At 34.8% G+C, this 20183-nt stretch overlaps 1 protein-coding gene across 16 annotated transcripts in view; it reads right to left on the bottom strand.

The window, feature by feature from the left end:
• Positions 1-20183, bottom strand: part of Mbd5 (methyl-CpG binding domain protein 5) — a 384589-nt gene that overhangs the window by 112570 nt on the left and 251836 nt on the right. For all 16 annotated transcript variants that reach the window (XM_074070701.1, XM_074070707.1, XM_074070706.1 and 13 more), the window contains one exon: positions 19318-19439. The gene's annotated coding sequence lies outside the window, so the exon portion shown is untranslated. The remainder of the gene's footprint in view (positions 1-19317; positions 19440-20183) is intronic.

Raw genomic sequence — 20183 nt, 5'->3', positions numbered from 1 at the left:
CTTATCTCGTGTTGTTCAATATTACTCCAGTGTCCTTTTTTTTTTTTCTTCCTTTTTTCTTTTGGTGGTACTGAGGTTTGAACTCAGGACTTTATGCTTGCTAGGCACTCTATTGCTTAAACCTCGAGCAGAGCCCTATTTGTTTTGGATATTTTGAAGATTGTTTCTCACTTTTTTCCCAGGCCGTTCTGGAGTAGGATCCTTCTACTTTAAGCTTCCAGCCTTTGTAGGAATGACAGGCCCAGCCCTTTTCTATTGAGAAGGGGAAAAAAAAGTTTCTCCCACACCTTTTTGTTTGGGCTGGTCTCAAACTGTGATCCTCCCGATCTCAACTCCTGTATAGCTTGGAATGACAGATGGGGTCTTACTAACTTTTCACCTGGACTGGCCTCAAACTTCGATCCTCCTGACTCAGCTTCTCAAGTAACTAGGATAACAGCTGTGAGCCAGAGGTGCCCAGCTTGTGCAAGTGTCTTTTACACTGTGAGCATAATATAACTGAGGATTGTTAAGCATTGACATATGCACTCAGAATTATTTCACCTTCTCTCTGACTTTGTAGTGAAAATATACCCAGGCATATGTATGTATGCATATGCATGCATACACAAACATAATTATTTAGTCTGGAACAGATAAATGGAGCTCTGCAATGTCCTAAGTTGTGCAACATTTTGAGTTTGGCACCTTGGCATCTAGCACATCATTCCAACACAAAGAGACACTTCAGTAGGATTATAGGCATTTGATGACAATGAATAGCTTATTTGGATTATGATTTCATTTAATTTTCTAATAAATGTAACTTGTCCCAGAGTCTCAAAAACAGATGACTTGCATCTAGACACAACCTGTTTGGTTTAAAATCTAAACTGTCATTCATATTTATCCATATCTACACTATCAGTTTGAAATTTCCATAGGTTCTAATGTAGCATGATCCAGAAAATCTTATGCTATTTATTGGAAAGATAATATATGTTACATATGATAAATGAAAGCCATATGGCATCTGTAAAACTTGTCATTTCAACAATAAATATAGAAGAACATGCTTGATTTATTCCCATAATGGACCTAAATCAGCCAGGATCCATTAATGATACAGTACTACTATGTTAGGTCATTATCTCAATTATTCAGTATGTACTTCTCATTGCAATGCAATGCTGTCTCTGGAGAAGAGTTATTATTCCCTGAATTGGCTGGAACTACCAAAATCATGGGTGGAAATAAAATAAAAGTAAATAACATCTTACTAATGATTCTCTCCCTTTGGCCTCTGAAAGCTTTGAATATTGAAGCCTATTTAAAAACAGGCCTTCCTGCTCTCCTGTATGATTATAGAACTGATTTTTAAATTTTCAACCAAAGTTTCTTCTTAACATAGTTAAAATTCAGTTTTGTTGCCATATAAACATATAACTTTTAAAATCAGATAAGGACTAGGACTACATATAGCTAAATTATGTGTTTATTCCAACATGCAACTAAAAGAAAAGATGCAAGTCTTCATTATAGAGAGCTAATTACAATTGTTTAAAGGTTAAATTACTTTCTCTTAGTTCCCTGCTAGCAGAGTTGCTGGAAAATCAGACGAAAATTTGTAGAAAATAATAATGACTGTTCAACATTTCAACTTCAAGTACAAGTGAGTTTCTATTTACTCCTTTTTTATTTTTTTGATATTTAACTATCAAATTCCTCAAAATTCTTGAACCCACTGTCTCTCTTTTACCCTACTTTAAACTCTTCTGCTAACCTTTCTGAACTTCTTATCTTTCATCTTAATTCTGTATTCCCAATTTTTATTTCTTTTCCCTTTTTTCTATTTCTATTCTTTATTGAAGACTGTCCAAATACACCACTAGTACCATTCAGAAACAATGCCATTCCTACTGGTGAAGGCTCAGGAGCATGATTTATGGTCCTTCACACACAAGAATGAAGCTAATGATCCAATAATTATTAATTAGTAGACCATGAACTTGTGTTGCATTGTTAGTTGAAAAGGATGGATTTTCATTAATAAACCCATACTCTTTCCTCTAAGTTGCTCTGAAAATTGATGATACATGTGAGTTGTGTGGCCTAATTGGTGGTAGCTAGCAATACAACTGGAAGAAATTGTTATTATTTTAGATATATGATATAGATGATAAGATAGTCTTTGTTAATAATAGCATATCATAGACATTCAATAAATTGGTAATATTAGCAAGACTTCTGCTTATCTTGAAATAAGCTGAACTGGATCACAAAATTCACTTCATATTTTTCTAGCCCCATCTTTGTACGGTTCGGAGCACTGACTACATGCCTTCACAGTACATTGTGCTTACCTTTACTGCATCATATTGCATTGTCATGGTTCAGTTTGCTTGTCTTAAGAAACTTGAGAATGGGGACTGTGTCTTTTATGTCTATGACTTTAGATAAACCACAGTACCTGCTGCATGTTACATGACTTCAGCTGAATGAATACAAGGCAAAACAGCATTTTCAACAGGGCATTCAATCAACCAACACCAAGGGTGAATTTCATATGTTGATGCTTATATCAGACCATTAGATGACCCCTAATACTGATGGAGAAAAAAAATCACTTTCTATTCTGGAAGCTATTTCTTTGATTTCATACAAGTTAGGAGTTCAGAGAATCAAAAATGGCTCTCACATTAAATGTAAGTAGATGTTAAAGCCATCTGATATAATAAACAGACCTCAACTTGAGATTCTGACTCTTCCATTTATAAATTGGAATCTCTTTTTCTTACAGAAAGAGATTGCTCAGTTCAGGGAAGATTTAGAAGAATCTTGAAAAATCTTGACGTATTGGAATTGATCTAGTATTTGTGGCCTAGCTTCGCAGGGTGTTTTTTTTCTCTATCTGCTGGTTTTTGATATGGTGACATTCAGATTATAGAAACACAGCAAGAATGAGTTTCTCTTTTTAAACATGTTACAATAAAAATTTTAGTTTCATATTCTGATGTGAGATGGAAATTCTGATACTATAAAATATCTCAATGAGAAAAAAAAGGGTCAATATTGATGTGAATTCTTTCTGTTTTAAGTAAAAGTTCCAGAAGTAATTCTATAAAATAATTTTATAAGATGACATGTGACTGTTTTCTTATAGAAATTATATGGCCAAAAATATTATTAACATGTTTCATTCAATACATTTTGAAATTCTTGGTGGAATCTTTGTTTTTTTTTACAAAGATATAGTAGCATAAAAACAGTTCATTTTTTGAAGTATTTACACATTTACCTATCCTTAGAAAGGTACTAAATTTTTCATGAGGAAACAATCCTTTATCTCTCTTAACAGTTACAATAATATTCCTTTTGTAAAGGAGTATGAAACAGTTTTGAAATTCCATTTCAATAATATTCATGTATTCATAAATACTTGCTCCATCGTTTATCCTTCTACCTATGTGCTTGCCTTTTGTTTAGATTCTTAGGTTAGAAATTTATGGTATGTATGAATTATGACGATATGTGAATCTATCTATTACCTATTAAATGGTAAATAGTTTTAAAAATTAAACTATAGAACAATTTAGTCTTCTGGATACTACTTTACCAATTCTCATTGTCAAAACAACAACAACAAAAAAGAGAAAAATATAATCCCACATCTTGGTGAATAAAGACCAGGACAGCACACATGGTGAAAGAAGGCAGAACTTATACTTTGAGAAAGGTAAGGGAAATAAAACATAATGCAAATGCACATATTGTACTAGGATGAAATAAAGTGTGATGTAATGAAAGTATCTTCAATTGAAGCTACTTTAATAATTATCACATTTTAAAAATAAAAACATACTAAGGTAATTCATGACACAAAATAAAAAAACAGGCAATTTCTTGTACAAAGAAATTTCTCAAAAGACAAGTTTTTCAATTTAATACACAATGTATTACCTTTATAGAATAAAAAATATACAGGAGAAAAAAAGCATACTGGACAAAGAGCTTCTGTTACACTTAAATTAACCAGGTAAAGTAGAGAATAAGAATGAGGAAATGTGGGGGCTGGGCGAGAACAGAGTAGTTTTCTGTGTCTTTTAAAATGGCTGTCTATTATGCCTCCTCTAAGTGCATTCACTTAAAATATTAATACCTTGAATTCATATGGTACATTTAACATAAAGAATTTAACATGGCTTACAAGTACAATATAAACAAATTTTTCTTGATGGATTTTTAGCTATTATTGTGCTGCTTCATAGATTTATCAGTTTGTGCAAAAAGTAAAAAATAAATTTCTAATGTTTAGTATTTGGTATGAATGTTTTTTTCCCTCGCATATGTGGAAGTTTGGCCTATTATCATGAAATAGCCTTTGACTTGCTACTTAGGTTAAAAAAGCATTTATAAAAAGTATAAATTCAAAGTTGCAGACAAGTTGTAAATAGGATGAAGAATTCTAACAACTCTTTATCTGGATTCCACCAATGCTTACATTAGGCCATTTGTTTTTGTTCATTTATCTATCCATCTAATTTGTTGTTCTGAAATCTTTGACAGTAAACTGGAGCCATGTGCCAATTTACTTCTAATTTCGGTACTACAGTGTGCATTCCTTACAACATGGACATTCTCTTATATAGTGACAACACAATTACCAAAATAAAAATGTATCTATGCTCTATATAGTGGTACATGTCTGTAATCCTAGTAGTTGGGAGGCTGAGGTAGGAGCATCCCAAGTTCAAGGCCAGCCTGGGTTCCACAGTAAGTTGAAGGCCAGCTTGGACTATAAATCAAGACCATGTCTCAAAAACATGATAAAAACAAAAAAGAAAAAAATATAAAAAAAGGAAAAGAAAAAAAATCTAATCCACAGTCTATGTTATTACTATTATTATTACTGTTATCTTGCAGTATTAGGGATTGAATTCAGGGCATGCACTCTACCACTGGAGCTACGCCCCTAGCCCTTTTTGAGACAGGATCTTCCCCCTACATTTGCCTGGGCTAACTTGGAACTCTTGATGCTCCTGCCTCTGCCTTTCGAGTAGCTGGGATTATAGGTATGCTATGCCATGCCTGGCCATATGAAATTTTATTATTGTTCCAATAATGCCCTTTGTAGTATTTCACAGATTTTCTTTTTTCCTTTAGCAGTACTGGGGTTTGAACTCAGAGCTCAGCACTTGCTAGGCAGGTGCTCTACCACTTGAGCCTTGCCTGTGGTCCTTTTTGAGTTGAATATTTTGGAGATAGGCTGGGCTGTGGTCTTCCTATTTTATGCTTTCCACCATACTGGGATGAGAGCAATGTGTCACTATGCCCAACTTTCTTCTGTTGAAATGGGGTCTCGAAAAGCTTTTTGCCCAGGCTGGCCTGGAACCATGATCTTCCTGATCTTAGCCTTTCAACTACCTAGGATTCCAGGTGTGAGCCACCTGTGCCTGGCTTCTAGTTTTTTTTTTTTACTCCCTGGATCAAGATCAAATCAGTTATTGTACATGCACATTACATTTACTTGTTAAATATCCTTAGTTTCACATTTTTGAAGCATGAAGGACAATTAGTTTGTGAAATGAGTGTGTTTGATGTTTCCTCATGATGAGATTCAGGTATGAACTTTGGTGGGAATACATGAGAGGCAATGCTAGGTCTTTTTTAGTGCATGACTATCAGTTTAATCCAGTGTTAGTGGTGCTAACTTTGATCAGTTTGTTAATGTGATAATCTTTGGCTTCTCAACTGTCAAATTACTAGGTTTCTTTCATAACAAGTCAGTAATTTATGGAAAAGTATTTTGAAACATTTTTTTTGGTGGTCCTAGAGTTTGAACTCAGGGCTTTGCACTTGCAAGATAGGCAAAGCCACATCTTCATCCCTGAAACAATTGAGTATAAAAATTATATACTAATTTTAGCATCTATTGTTGATTTTCTAACTTTGTTATCTCTTCTGATAATTGGCATAAAGAATTTTCTGTCCTCTCTCTATTATGTATTTATTCAGTTATATATACGTGTGTATATATACATACACTCATACATACATATCTATATATATATGTATTTTTTTCTGGTGCTTAGAATCAAACCCAGAGCCCTGGGCATGCTAAGCAAGCATACTATCACAAGCTACATTTCCAGCCCTATTAATATATTTTGGTATGGATTCACAGATTTTTACTTTATTCAATGTATTCTAATTCATCATTATTATTTATTTTGATGCTGATATTGTCTTAGATTTGACCAGGGGACATACCTTTGAGATGACTTCTACACCCAAATATTTTTTGCCAGTAAATTTTCCTTAAAAGGCAAAAAAAGCACACCTAAACATAGAGCCCCTGAAGTACTCGATATTCCATTGTACCTCCAAAGAAATAAAAGGCTTCCATTATTTGCTTTCTTTAATAGCAGAAAGTTACTAAACTGCCAAATCCAAAAATGTTCTAGAACATGCCAGGAGAATAATTATACTGATGATTCTAAATTAAGTGATGAAAAATAACACTGTTCCTATTTTGGAAAAACTGTTTGGTTTTTAGCTATTATTTCCTTAGAGTAGTGTATCAAATATCTAAAGTTAAGAATTATGCATGATTTTAGAGTATTTTATCTATAACTTATGAAGACTTACAGTATCATGGCTTTAAAAATCTTTGAATATTCTGAAATGACACATGCATTATTTTTTATTTAAAAAGATTTAATTAAATGTGGAGTTGTTAAAGGATAATTCTGCAACCTCAGACATCTTTTCACACAAGCACTCAACTGAAATTCTTTGGGTATAATTCTCTCTCTCTCTCTCTCTCTTTCACTCTCTTGGCGAGAAATGTTAATATAATCATTGAGCTATAATATTTCAGAATTAAAAGGACATTTAGAATATATTCAGCCCTGTGTTTTTCAAATGATGTTGTGAGGATCACTTAATATATGTGGCAGAGATATAAAACAAAACCTTTATTACTAAACTTATCTTTTGGAAATTCTCAATACAATTTAACACTGAATATAGAAACATGCCTAACTTTTTAACACAGAATTCCTGAAATCTGAGAATAGAACAGAGAATTCACAAAAGCTCAGCATTAATATCTACTTTTTTTCTTGTTTTGATTTCATTTCATTTTTATTTTTTAAATTATTCATTTATTCACATGTGCATACATTATTTGGGTCATTTCTCCCCCTGCCCCCCCCCCCAACCTCTCCCCTCTCCTCCCCTCACTTCCAGGCAGAACTTGTCCTGTCCTTATCTCTAATTTTGTTGAAGAAAAGACATTAGCATAATAAGGAAGACAAAGCGTTTTTGCTAGTTAAGGATAGCTATACAGAAATATTCCTAACATTGCTTTCGTGTACACATGTGTAGAGAGCTATATTTACAATGTCTGAAGGTTAGCAGATGGTCTGGCTACTGGTAGTTATGTGTGTCTTCTTACAACAAACTGCTTTCTTTATTAACACAAGACCACCTCAGGACCTGCCCCGTGGGAGTATTGTTTAACAAGGGTTAGTAGCAGCAGAATAGAATTATTGTGAAACATGTATTGTAATTGATGCTCCTATTGATGTCTACTGATTGCTGTCCAAAACATGGGATCACCAACGAGCCTTTAAGAAGAGTAGGGTGGGACAGCTGATCTTTTCAACTTGACTGGACTGTGAAGAACCCAGAAGGTCAGTGAAGCACATCCCTGGGTGTGTCTGAGGATGTTTCCAGAGATTAGCTAACTGGGGAAGACGACCTTGAACGTGGGCAGCACCCATGCCCTAGGTTGGGGAGCTTGGATGGAATAAAAAGAGGAAAGGGAGAAAGGCCACCTGTGCAGGCATTTGCTCTGCTTTCCAGCCACCATGAAATGGGCAGCTGTGTCCTGCCATGTTCTTTTGCCATGATGCTCTGCTTTACCACAGGCCCAAAGTAATGGGGCCCACCAACTGTGCACTGAAACATCTAAAGCTGTGAGCCAAAATAAATATTTCCTATTTTAAGTGGTTTTATCAGGTATTTTGTCACAGTGATGTGAAACTGATGAACATCTTTAATTAAAGTCCTCTTTGTCTGACCATATATAATGGGAGGGTTGGTGTGGTTTGTGGACCTCTGTAATCCCAGCTAATTGGGATTACAGAGATAAAAGGGTTGAGGTTTGAGGCTGCTGTGGGCACAGTCACCCTATCTCAAAAAACAAGCCAGACTTGATGGTTCATGCTTCTAATCCCAGCTATTCTGTGGGAGGCAGAGGCAGGATTGTGATCTGAGACCTGCCCAGGCAAAAGTATGAGACCTTATCTGAAAACAAAACAAAAAAAACCCCGACCACACTGAAGTGGTAGGGTGCTTGCCTAGCAAGTAAGCACAAGTCCCTGAGTTCAAACTCAAATACTGCCAAAAAATAATAATATTGTGAGCCCTTTTGTGTCAGTCTAGATCCTCTTCAAGACTGTAGAGGTATTGGACAAATTCATTCATCCAACATGTACCCTACTTATTAAAAATGGCTTTATAATAGATTCCCTATATTGAAATACAAGTGGAACAGGAGTTTCCCAAACTGTGTCTTGCAGTACCCTGCTCCACAGCATATAAATCCATGTGTTGTGAAATAGTGTTTGATGGTCAAGTAAGTTTGGGAAATGTTAGGTTTGTAGAGTTCTTTTCTTTAGCACTAGTCAGAAGATTTTAAATGGGGCATTCTGAGTTTTCAAGAGAGAAACATGAATGAAGAATGTGTGTGTAGTTTAATTCCTCAAACTTAAACAACTGATACTTTCTCTCTGCCCTCACAATACAACTTGTAGAAGACTGTTCTCTAAAACACCAATTCTCATTTGAATTTGAAAAACAAATTCAATCAGGAGCTGGAAACAAATCAGAGCTAGATTTACTGCTCCATGATAGGAAGTTTCTAGTCCCAGTGAGTTTCCCTGCCCTCCCCCTTCCCAAGAAGGTTTTACTGTCCCTGTCTCACACTGTGTTTTCTGTCCTGGTCCTGGGCCACTCTCTTGCATCTGTTTATTGTTTACTTGCTATTTGCATCTGATTCTGTCCAGCTTTTCCTCACCCAGTTGTATTCCTTACTTATTTCTGTCTTCCATGAAGTTCAGATTTGATTCTAGCACTGAAATTTTAGCTTACAGTCTTTGTAAACCTGATTCTAGTCATTTGCCCAGGTTCTTTATGGTTCTCTCTAGCTGTACAAAGAAACCCATGAATTAGTTTGACCAGCGAATCTTTCTATCAACAAGAGGACAGAAAAAACAACAGATCTGATCTTTACCACGGCTCTGCTTTAATTTTCTTGGCTGAGAACTGTGATGTAATGCCATTTCTTCTATTTTGGGATTTTCTGCAACATGTAGAGAGAAAATTGAGATTTTTTTTTCAGTAATACATATATGATTCTCTATCTGAAAGTAGTTATCTTTGTGGATGTCTTAACCTAGTCCATGCTTTCCTTCTGGGGTTTTATTTTTTTACAGAAAAGTATTAAAGGATGAAACAGCTTTTCATACTGGGAGAATATGGCTTCCTGAATGTAAAAGCTGATTATTATTAAAAAAAAATAATAAAAAAAATAGCTGATTATTATTATTAAAAGAGATGCTCGATATCAGTCAGAGATCTGACAAAAATGACTTATCCTCATGAACATGATTTTATAATGCAGACTCCAGATAATATTTTATTTTTTAAATAATTTAACAGAGTTCCCTCCAAATTAGGAATGGCAACAGATTAACTGTGTCTTATTGGGGTTACATTTCTAAATTTACTACAAAACTGTAGTAATAAATACACGGTAAAAATGGGGGAAAATCTATTATGAATCTTATCTATCTTGATCCAAAATTAAAAAGTGAACGTTGATTACTGTATTCTAACCGGAATATAAAAAGCATAACTTTTTGTTTATTTAAAAATGATGTTGGCAATATTTTAATGCCATTCTTAAAAATGATTGCACAGACTATCAGAGACCTTTTAAAAACACAGCATTATTAAGCTGTGTGAACCTTGCAATTCCAGCGTGCAGAACCGGAATGTTTCTAAGGTTTCACAGTAAATACCAGCAATGCAGCAACTCTACTCTACCTTGATTTTCAATATCTAGGTCACATGGACCACTTTGAATACTGCGAATAGGAAAAAAGATTTCTGTAGAACCACCAAGAAATCATAACAGCATTTAAATTATGGAAGAAAATAGCATAACATGGTTTTAAAATAATAATTCTCATATAAAATAAAAGACAGTGCCCTCCATATACACGTCTTCTCTATTATGTGAACTGAATAAAACCTTTGAGGGGTGTTATTTACTTAACAAAATGTCTTTTGCTTCCATTGCTTTCTCTGACGTGTGTGCATGTGAGCACAACGATCAGCTGGGAGGACATGTGCTGAAAATAAATGTATTGTTAATCACAAAGCACGTGCAATTTTAGGATAAATCTGCAGTAGTTAGCAGTAATCAGAAACTATAGCTTCCATTTACAATAAAGGCAAATGGATGGGATAATAATGATATCTGAAATTATAATCCTTTTTATTCACATGAAGAAAACTTAGAGGTTTACAATATATTTTCATTTTGAAAAATGCATACTGCCTTTGCAATTTCTTGTAGTTGCAATCATACATTTATGGATATTTGGAGCCTGAGATGGTCTTTATTATAAGTTTAATATTTTCCTTGAAATCTGCTGGATGTGTTAGGTTATGGATTTAAAATTTCTCCTTGCCCTTTCTCCAAGTGCATATGTGAAGGATAAATAAATATGTTTCTCAGCAAAACGAGAGTTCCAAATAGTCTATAACAACACTGCTGACCCATATAGCTTTCATATATGCGTAATTCTTTTTATGGAGATAGATATGAAAGCAGGTTGTCTAAGTGCAGTTTTCTTAATCTATTTGAAAACACTAAAGGCATCTCACATATGCCAGCATGACAGTTATGATGCGCAACACTGGAAACCATATTTTAGTGACTTAGATTTGTAAAGACAACTTTCATAAAGAGGTTATTCATATTATCGAAGGAATGTATAGAATTAGTTATAATCGTGTGTGCTTCTGTAATGGCACTAAAGCTTAGATGCACCTTCAGCAAGTACACAAAGTTGTGCTTCATAAGCAGGAAGACACACACAGCTCCATTAGTTGGTAGCAGTCCCCTTCTGACGCACTCAGGCTTTCACACAGATTTGGATTACAGAATTTACTTTGACTTTGGAGATATTCCAGAGGTAGTTTGATATGGGATGGCACAAAGAAAGAAGGGAAAATGAACATCTGCTTCATTTCATTTCACTTATCACTGTCACTGTGTATGATAGCATTGCAGGGCTGCTAACTAACTGCATATAAAAGACTATAATCTAGAAGTCTAAGGTCAGTTTAAGGCTAATTTTTTGCTATTCTATGCAACATAGCATTTATATTCAAGAACAAGAGGTGGACTGGAATCAAATGTAGATGGAAGGCACTGCTACGATCCATAGAGATTAGACTGCTTCTTTCTTTTTTAGGGGGAGAGGGTAGTTCTGGGGTTTGAACTTGGGGCCTTGTGTGAAAAACAAGCACTCTATCACTTAAGCTATATTATTTTAGTTATTTTTCAGATAGGGTCTTGTGATTCTTGCCTGGGCTGGACTTGGACCATGATCCTCATGCCTATATCTCCAGCATAGTTGGCCATCTTGTTGGCTGAGCCAGGGATTCACAATTTTGCTGGAGCTGACCTCAAAGTGTGATTTTCCTATCTCTGCCTCCCACATAGCTGGAGTTGTAGGTGTGAGCCACCATACATGGCCCTAGATTATTTCTGAATAAAGTCACTTCAGTTTTGGCCTGGAAAAAGTTATATTTTATTTTTATAGAAGAAACTATGTAATATGTTTCTAGATGACTGCATTACTTAATAAATATTTTACTTATTTGTATATACTAAGAATATACTATTTATGCCATTAGTTTAATAAGTACTTATGTCTAGTGTTGTTTTATAAGTATCACATACTTACACACAGGAAAACCGAGCATTGGAGTTTATGTTGCCATAATTCAAACTATATCTAGAGTGAGCTTTGCAAAAATGCATTTGATCTGGTTATTTTTCTGTTTACAAACTTTCAATGAGTTCTATGAACAGCAGGTAGAACATATGCATTTTTACTTCTTTCAGAACCCACTAAAATGATGGTACAGGAATGAAAAATAAAAAGCACTACAACAGATGGAGGACAGGCCACCAATAGATGAGAAATTTCAACAAGTTAACTTAAGTTGGAGAGAAGGAGAACTGGCTGAGTGGGCCCAGAAAGTCTCAGCCTAGAGACCATCCATCTACAGAACCATGGAGAAGGCAGGGACTCTTAGGGGCCTGGAAATAGGGCCGCAGTGAGTGTGGGACTGAGAAGCAGAGCTGAGAGTGGAGAGAGTAACTGACTGCTTGTGTAAAGGACAGCATCTCCATCCATGGAAGCAAAAGATCCAAGTGCTCGCCTTGGAAGAAATACAGCTTAGAGCAAAAAACTGCTTTGGGGTGTAGTACCAAGGGTATGCTCCACTGTCTGAAATGATTAGTTTCTAAGCTCAGGTGTCCTAAACATGCCTTTCTGGAAGAGGGTGAGTTATTTGTAATCTACTAATTCCAGAGCAATTGGACTTAAGATAGGCAGTAGTTAGATGGTTGACAACTGCTTCTCCTTAGTAGATTCTTCAAAGGTGGTGCTTTTTTTTTTTTACAACTTTATCACAATGATTAAGATTGTTATAAAAAGAAATTAGTAGAAGTGGTATAAACTGTCAGGTTTTAGACAGTGTCTCCCATAGAACAGGTAGCCCCCAAAAATACCTTTCAAAATGTGTGTTCTCCCTCTCTCATATGACCACCTCCTCCATTCCTCAGTTAAGCCCTGCCCTCAGGTTACACCTTGATGTTAGAATCTGGATACACTTCTCATTTGAAACAAAAAATGATTATCCATACACTCATTCTTAGGAAGTTACTAAGGAATGTGCTTCATTAAAGAAGGATATAAAATGTAAAAGAGGAAAAAAATTGTAGGCTTCAATAATGCCAAGCAGGAAAATTTGGGATGACAGTTGTCCAGCCAAAGGTGTCAGCATTCTGCAGAGCAGTCCAGGGAAAGGGAAAAAGAAGGAGATGCACTTGAATATTTCATATGAAGGAGAGTTGGAAAGATCTGGGAATATGATCTAGAAAAACAAAAAAACAAAAAAAATTCTTAAGATTTCTTAAGAAATCTTAAGAAAACTAAAAAAAATTGCATAAGGAAACAGGTTATTTGGGGGTACAATTAAGCACTAATTAAAATAATGCTTATAAAATGCTTATAAATATTGCACTATTTAGTGCCAGGTAGTTATGTGGCACCCTTTCAGTCAGTGAAAATATGAAAATAAGGAGAAAATAATAGACAAAAAATCAAATTAGACTATTCTAACTAATTATTCCTGTTTTCTTGGAGTTTATAATACAGTAGCAGGAAGATGACAGTAATTTCAAAAATTAAGTAAAACAAAGTACATAACTTGTATTAACAATAAGAACCAGGAAGAAAAGCATAATAAGGAAAGCACAGAGAGGGAGAAAGAGTTCTAGGTAGAGCTGCTTTTTAGAATAATTTGGCCAGGGCAGCCCTACTACTGAACAGCTGCTACTTGGATGAAGAAGTTAAGGCAGGGGGGATCAAGTGATGGGGGCATTTGGGTGAAGTCATGCCGGAGGAAGCTGCAAATGCAAAGGCTCTTTTCACAAAACAATGTAGATAGTTAATTACAGTTATAAAATAGATGTAAGTGACATCAATTTTAGAAATAAAAAAATAAAAGAATAAAAGACAGAGCTATAGAATAAGAAGGTGGTTATTCAGAAGGGACAATCACAAATAGCACCTATAGTTAATGAGACAAGAAATAATGGTATTGTTTATTATTTGCAGTTACAGCAAAGAAATAAAAAACACAGATTAAACTAAATGGAGAAAGATGGGGAGAGAAAAAGGAAAGAAATTGTGGGGGAAGTGTGTAAAGCCTCCCTTACTTAATATTTGATGTCTACAAGTTAGTATAGTTGATGTGAGACCCTGAAGGACAGAACATTTTTCCTTGTGGCTCTCCCATGGCTTTGTATCCAGTGATTATTCTTCCCCATCTGTTCTTGCATTCGACTTCAGCTCCTATAGGTTTCTCTCCTTCTCTCTTGATAAAATCCACACCACCCAAACAATTGTTTCAAGTCTACAAGAACAGTTTTTCCCTCTTGCAAGAACCAAGTTTGATGAACACTTCCCTAAACTAATCTTTGGCTGACCTTTCCTATTAAAGCCCTATACGTTCCATTCTTCTCCAAATCAGAACATACATTTGAAATGCACAGTATTTTTCACCTGTTTTTTTTTTGGTGGTAGTAGTGGAGTTTGAACTCAGGAACTCACACTTGCTAGGCAGATGCTCTACTACTTGAGCCCCTCCACCAGCTCATGTCCACTATTTTTGAATAAAGACTCTAATGTTCTGGCTGTCTTTCTTCCACTGTGGACAATCTGTGAAGTAACAGAATAAATGGCTGCTTAATGACGTTTAGTCTTTGGGCCTTACAAGAACTAAGAGGTTTTTGAGGGTGCAGGTTTTGAGTGTAGGTCACTAGTAGGAATGCTTGCCTAGCATACATAAGGCCCTTGGTTTGATCCACAGCAATGCCAAAACAGAAATGAACAAACACAAGTTTCTGACATTAGTCTTACAAATCTGAACATACAAAGCAATAGATTCAATTGTTTTTATTTGTGCTAACAGAAGGGGATATTGACACAGACATTCTAATAACCCATCTAAATAAGGTATGACATATACTAGGTTTCAATAAATATTTGTGGAATAAATTGAACTAACATTTTTTCAAACTACTGAGCTCAAATAGGAACAGGAAGGAGGAGGGGGTAGTTTTAAAATATCAGTGCACTGTACCATTGCTTAATTTTTAGTTATTACATTTAATATATCCTAAAATTAAATTAAAAAATGAAATTACTGTCTCAATAATGAAAAATACATACTAACCATAAATCTAAGACTTCTGGGATTTTGAAATATCCACACTGGATAGTTTATAATTTTAGCACATCAGGTAGAAGAATATTTTTAGCAAGAAATGGTTTATCAGAATTTTCTCAACTATAAATTTCCAAGGAATTACTAATAAAAATGAGAGATGGAATTTATTTTGTTTAAAAAAAAATCTTACCCCACTTAAATAGATGCTCAACATAGTTGAATACAATTTCCAACAGTGATTACATTTTGGGGGTTATAATTTTTATACATAATTTTTTCTGCAGGTAAATATATATATATACATATTACATATATGTATGTATCTTAACAAAACAGTAAAAATAAAACAGTAAATGAAAAATCTATGAAGGTTTTTTTGGGTTGGTAACTATTTATTTTACCATTAAAAAGTTTGAATCCTGAGATGACCCTTGGGATAAGGTGTCAGATTCAGGTGTGACTCCCTGTGGTATTTCAAACAATACCCACAAACTAAGGACTACTTTTTGAGGATAAATGACTGGCTAGGAGCACTCCATGTCCTGAGGCTTTGCCTAGGGCCTATAAGCTCACCTAATCATTATTCACAATATCATAGAAAAGCCTCAAGCTAAAATTGTGATTGCTATTTAGAACTAAACTTGTAAATTCATTTTTAAACATCCTTTCTTTCTACTTTCATAACTTCATTTTTTTGTTTAATTCATGTGTATCTTTAGATATCAACTGGAGCAAGCATTAAAACCTAAAGCAAGAGTCAGTCTGTTTGGATGCTGGCTTTCTTTAGTCATTTATTAAAAGAAGATATTCTTATAACAGAAATGCCTAGGGACTAACACTGCATAATAAAGCATGCTGGTATATAAACTTGCTTTAGAGGGCATATGAAAAGCAGAATTTTGAAACACAGTTTTCATGAGCCAATTTTTGTTCAAAAAAGCAAAATAATTCTGATAAACAGAAAAATGAATTTAGGGAAAACCAGGGATAAGCTAGAGTCACATTATGCCACAAGTAAATTAGATTTTTCACTTTGTCCTACATGGGAAATAAGATACATCGTTTATTGTCATCTGTCATGCTAAATCTTTCCTCTCGTTTTATTTCTAGGACTGACCATGGCAGTCCTCTAACTTTTCTTATGGTAACTGTTTGCTTCAGTTGATTATGAAATACAATTTCTTGCTGATTGTCACATTTAAGAATCTTTTGCAAACCACAATATCACTTCATACTTGTTAGGATGGTTCTTATCAAAAAAGCGAAAGAGAAGTGTTGGTGAGGGTGTGGAGCAAAAGGGAACTGTGCACACTGTTGGTGTGAAGGCACAGGAACACATCCACTGTGGAAACAGAGCAGAAGTGCTTCTATCCTACAGCACGGTGACTACAATTAAGGAAATGTATTGTGTACTGAGAGTAGATCTTACATGTTCTCACCACAAAAAGTTACGAGAATGTGAGGCAACAGACATGGTAACTAGTGTGATTAAATGACTTCACACTGTATACACATATTAAAGCATCCTTTTGCATATAGCAAATGTATACTATTTTTATTTTTCAAGTAATACATTAAAAAACTAGGGAAAAATAATCTCCTCTCTCAAGAACAGTGATTCAACTGAGGGTGATGGGTCTCACACTGCTTGGATTAGAATCAGATTCCTTACCTGTATAAAGGGATAATACTATTTCTTACCTTAAGTAGATATTATGAGGATTAAATATGACAAATGATCAAAAGTAGTGGTTATCTGGTCCACTGTAAGCACTCAATGATGCTAGTGATCACTGTTATAACTCTTTAGAACCTGTAATTTATTTCTCAATTGTCTTAGAAGAATATTAAAAATAGCATTTGTGTGATTGGACAAACATGAGTTTAACTCCCTGCTTTTGTTTTCTCAATCATAAAATGAAAGGATCTGACTGTTACCCCAAAGATCTCTCTTAATTACAAAATCTTACATGATTCACATAGCTGTAACTAAGATCCAGACTTATTTTACCTGTCTTCTTTTTACATGTAATGCCATGCTGCTTCTAGTTACAGTTTCTAATGCGACAACTTTCACAAAACAAAAAAGCAAACTGAGACTTTTTGTGTAGGTTAAACAATCTGCTTTTAAACTATGAGAGATAAGCAACACTCTTTTTGGTCACAAGTTATTTGACCAATTTAAATTTAAATTATATATTTATAATATATAATTTATATATATATTTAATTTAAATTATATAGTAAATTAAGCAATATTGATGTAGTTAATGCTGATGTTTGATACAGTAAGTATGCTGCAGTGGAAGTAAGTGATATCAGCCAAACTATGGCAGATGTAAAATATGGGTTAGGTGAAATTATATCTAGAGTCAGTGCATACACTGAACAGTTAACAGATAATATGATATAATATCTGGAATTTACCTCAAAATAATAGAAGATATAATTAAAATGAGAGTTGCCATAAGTTCTGATTTGATGCCAAATTGAGGTACATGGGGGTTCATTATTAACCTTATAGGGAAAAAGTAAGGCACACAAGACAAAACCAAACTGTCAAGTCAAATATTACAAGAGAAAAATGGGAAGGCATAGTTGCCATACCTATGATTTATGGCTTTAATATTTTAAATCCCAATTCTTGTCAATACAAGAAAAGAAAGATCCCAGTAAAAATTTTGCATAAAGAATGAATGGGATATTCATAAAACAACTCGAAGTTAGAAAAAAAAGTAGAAAAAACTATTCATCTCAGTAGTGGTCACAGAAATGAACTTTAAAGTGTATAACCATTTCCCATTTCAACTTATTTAAAGCAAGAATAGTTAATGCCAAAGGTTGACAAAACTATAGATATAGTGGTTTTCTCATATTCTCATACATTGTGGGTAGGAATGTAAATTGGTAGAGCCTTTCAATTAATTCACCCTTTGATGTACAAAGTTTATTTTTAATAATATGCCACTGGCCAGCATTTTCAAATGTTCATTGGGATTTGTGTGTGTATATTTAAGTCTAAGTTTAATTAGTTGATAAACACTTTGCAGTTAGGGATTGAATTCAGGACCTCGCACATGCTAGGCAAGTACTCTACACTGAACTGCAACCTCCAATCCATGGGTGGATGTAAACTTATACAATGGCATTTAAAAAATATTTCCCCTGTAAAATGCTTTTTCAGTTTTTTTGTGAGACTGGGGTTTGTACACAGGGCTTCACACTTGCAAAACAGGTGCTGTACAACTTGAACCACTCTTCCAGTCCATTCTGGTTATTTTGGAGATGGAGTCTTGGGAATTATTTGCCTCACACTGTGATCCTCCCCATCTCACCTCCCAAATAGCTAGGATTACAGGTGTGAGCCACTGGTGCCCAGTGGGTTTTTATTTTTATTTTTTAATAGTTTATTTTTTAGAGCAGTTATGGGTTCATGGTAACACTGAAAGTACAAAGATTTCCCATATGCTCCTTACCCCCAAGCTGCTTTCCTGCTTGTCAACATCCTGAGAAGAGTTAAAGGACTGTATCAGCAAATACATCTGCCTTCTGTACCCAGAAACTACTGTACATCTGTATAGACATTTCTAAAATGGTAAATAACAGTAGTTCCTTATATTATGTGCCATAGAACCCTTTCATCAGAGAGCCTGCTTAGGTATTAAGATTCTTCAACACTTACTTTTAGAAACTGTCTTACAGTACCATCAGACATTATCACAAAGATGTATGTACAAGAATATTTACTGAATTCATAGGGAAAACTTGGAAACTATCCAAATATGCAATAATAGGAAAGTAGTTCCATGATTTATGTTATATCCTTAAAGTGGATATTATACAAGCATCAAAAGTAGATGTGGATAGTATTTACTGACATGAGAAATACCACTGTAGATTGGTAAGTAAAAGAAGCAGGGTAGTCAAAAAGCATTTAGACCCCTTGATTTCTAGTCATAATTACTAGAGTTATATAGATGTATGTATTATACATACTGCCTATCAGTACATTAAGAAAAGCATAGGAGAAAGTATCTCTCCCCACAGTGAACATATGTTAACTTTATAACAGAAATATTTAGAGATAACATGCCTAAAATTATCTTAACTATTTGGAGACATTTGGTCTTTTGAACTATAGATATCAAATACTTTCCATGTCTAATAAAAACTTAAGTCTTCAGACAAGAGAACTACAATTGTACGGAGAACCTCTGGCACAGTTCCTACCTTCTGGAGAGACACTGAGGAGAACATAGCAAGTGTGGTGAGACCCCGCAGTGCAGTGGAGGCAGCTGGTCTCCAGATGCTCTATGCCTCTCAAAGCCTCAGTAAGAGAGAACCTCTTCTCTCTGTAACAGAAAGAGCACGGATACATATGGGTATTTAAAGACTGACTTTCAAAACCATCTAATACTGTCTTGGTATTTTTTATCTCTAAACATCTGCAACTCTCTTGCAAAGAACCAGAGAGGATTAGGTTATCAGTATTTTCAACCTTTAGAATATCATGATTAACTACTAGAACACTATTAGACTCTCTATTTTCATATGTTCATCAATATTTTCTAAGAAAATACATTTAATAATTTTAAAATTATTGATAAAAATGTACTGGGGTTTGAACTCAGGACCTTAGCACTTGCTAGGCAGGCACTCTACCACTTGAGCCACACCACCAGCCCTTTTGGCTTTAGTTATGTTTTAGAATATGTTCAGTTGTATTATTGGGTTTTTGCTCAGGGCTTGCTTTGGACTGTGATCCTTCTACCTACACCTCTTACATAGCTGGGATTATAGTTCCATCCCACCATGCCTGACTTGCTTGTTGAGATGAGGTCTTGCTAATTTTTTTTGCCTAGCCTGGTCTGGAACTGTAGTCCTCCTAACCTATAATAATATAGTAATCCACCTTTCACTCAGCTTTAATTTTTGTATATCTACTATCTGCCAGACAGTGTTCTAGATCCTTTGTGTCTGCTTTAATCCTCCCAGTATCTTTTTCATTTAAAAATCTATTCAACAATAGTTATTTGGTGCTTAATTTATGCCAGGCACCCTGAGAAGCACCAGAGACGTGATGGTATTCACAGACA

This window comes from Castor canadensis, chromosome 4, assembly GCF_047511655.1.
Source record: "Castor canadensis chromosome 4, mCasCan1.hap1v2, whole genome shotgun sequence".
In the NCBI taxonomy this organism is placed as follows: domain Eukaryota; kingdom Metazoa; phylum Chordata; class Mammalia; order Rodentia; family Castoridae; genus Castor; species Castor canadensis.
Note: the sequence above shows the minus strand (reverse complement) of the source record. Positions and strands in the feature narration are given on the sequence as shown.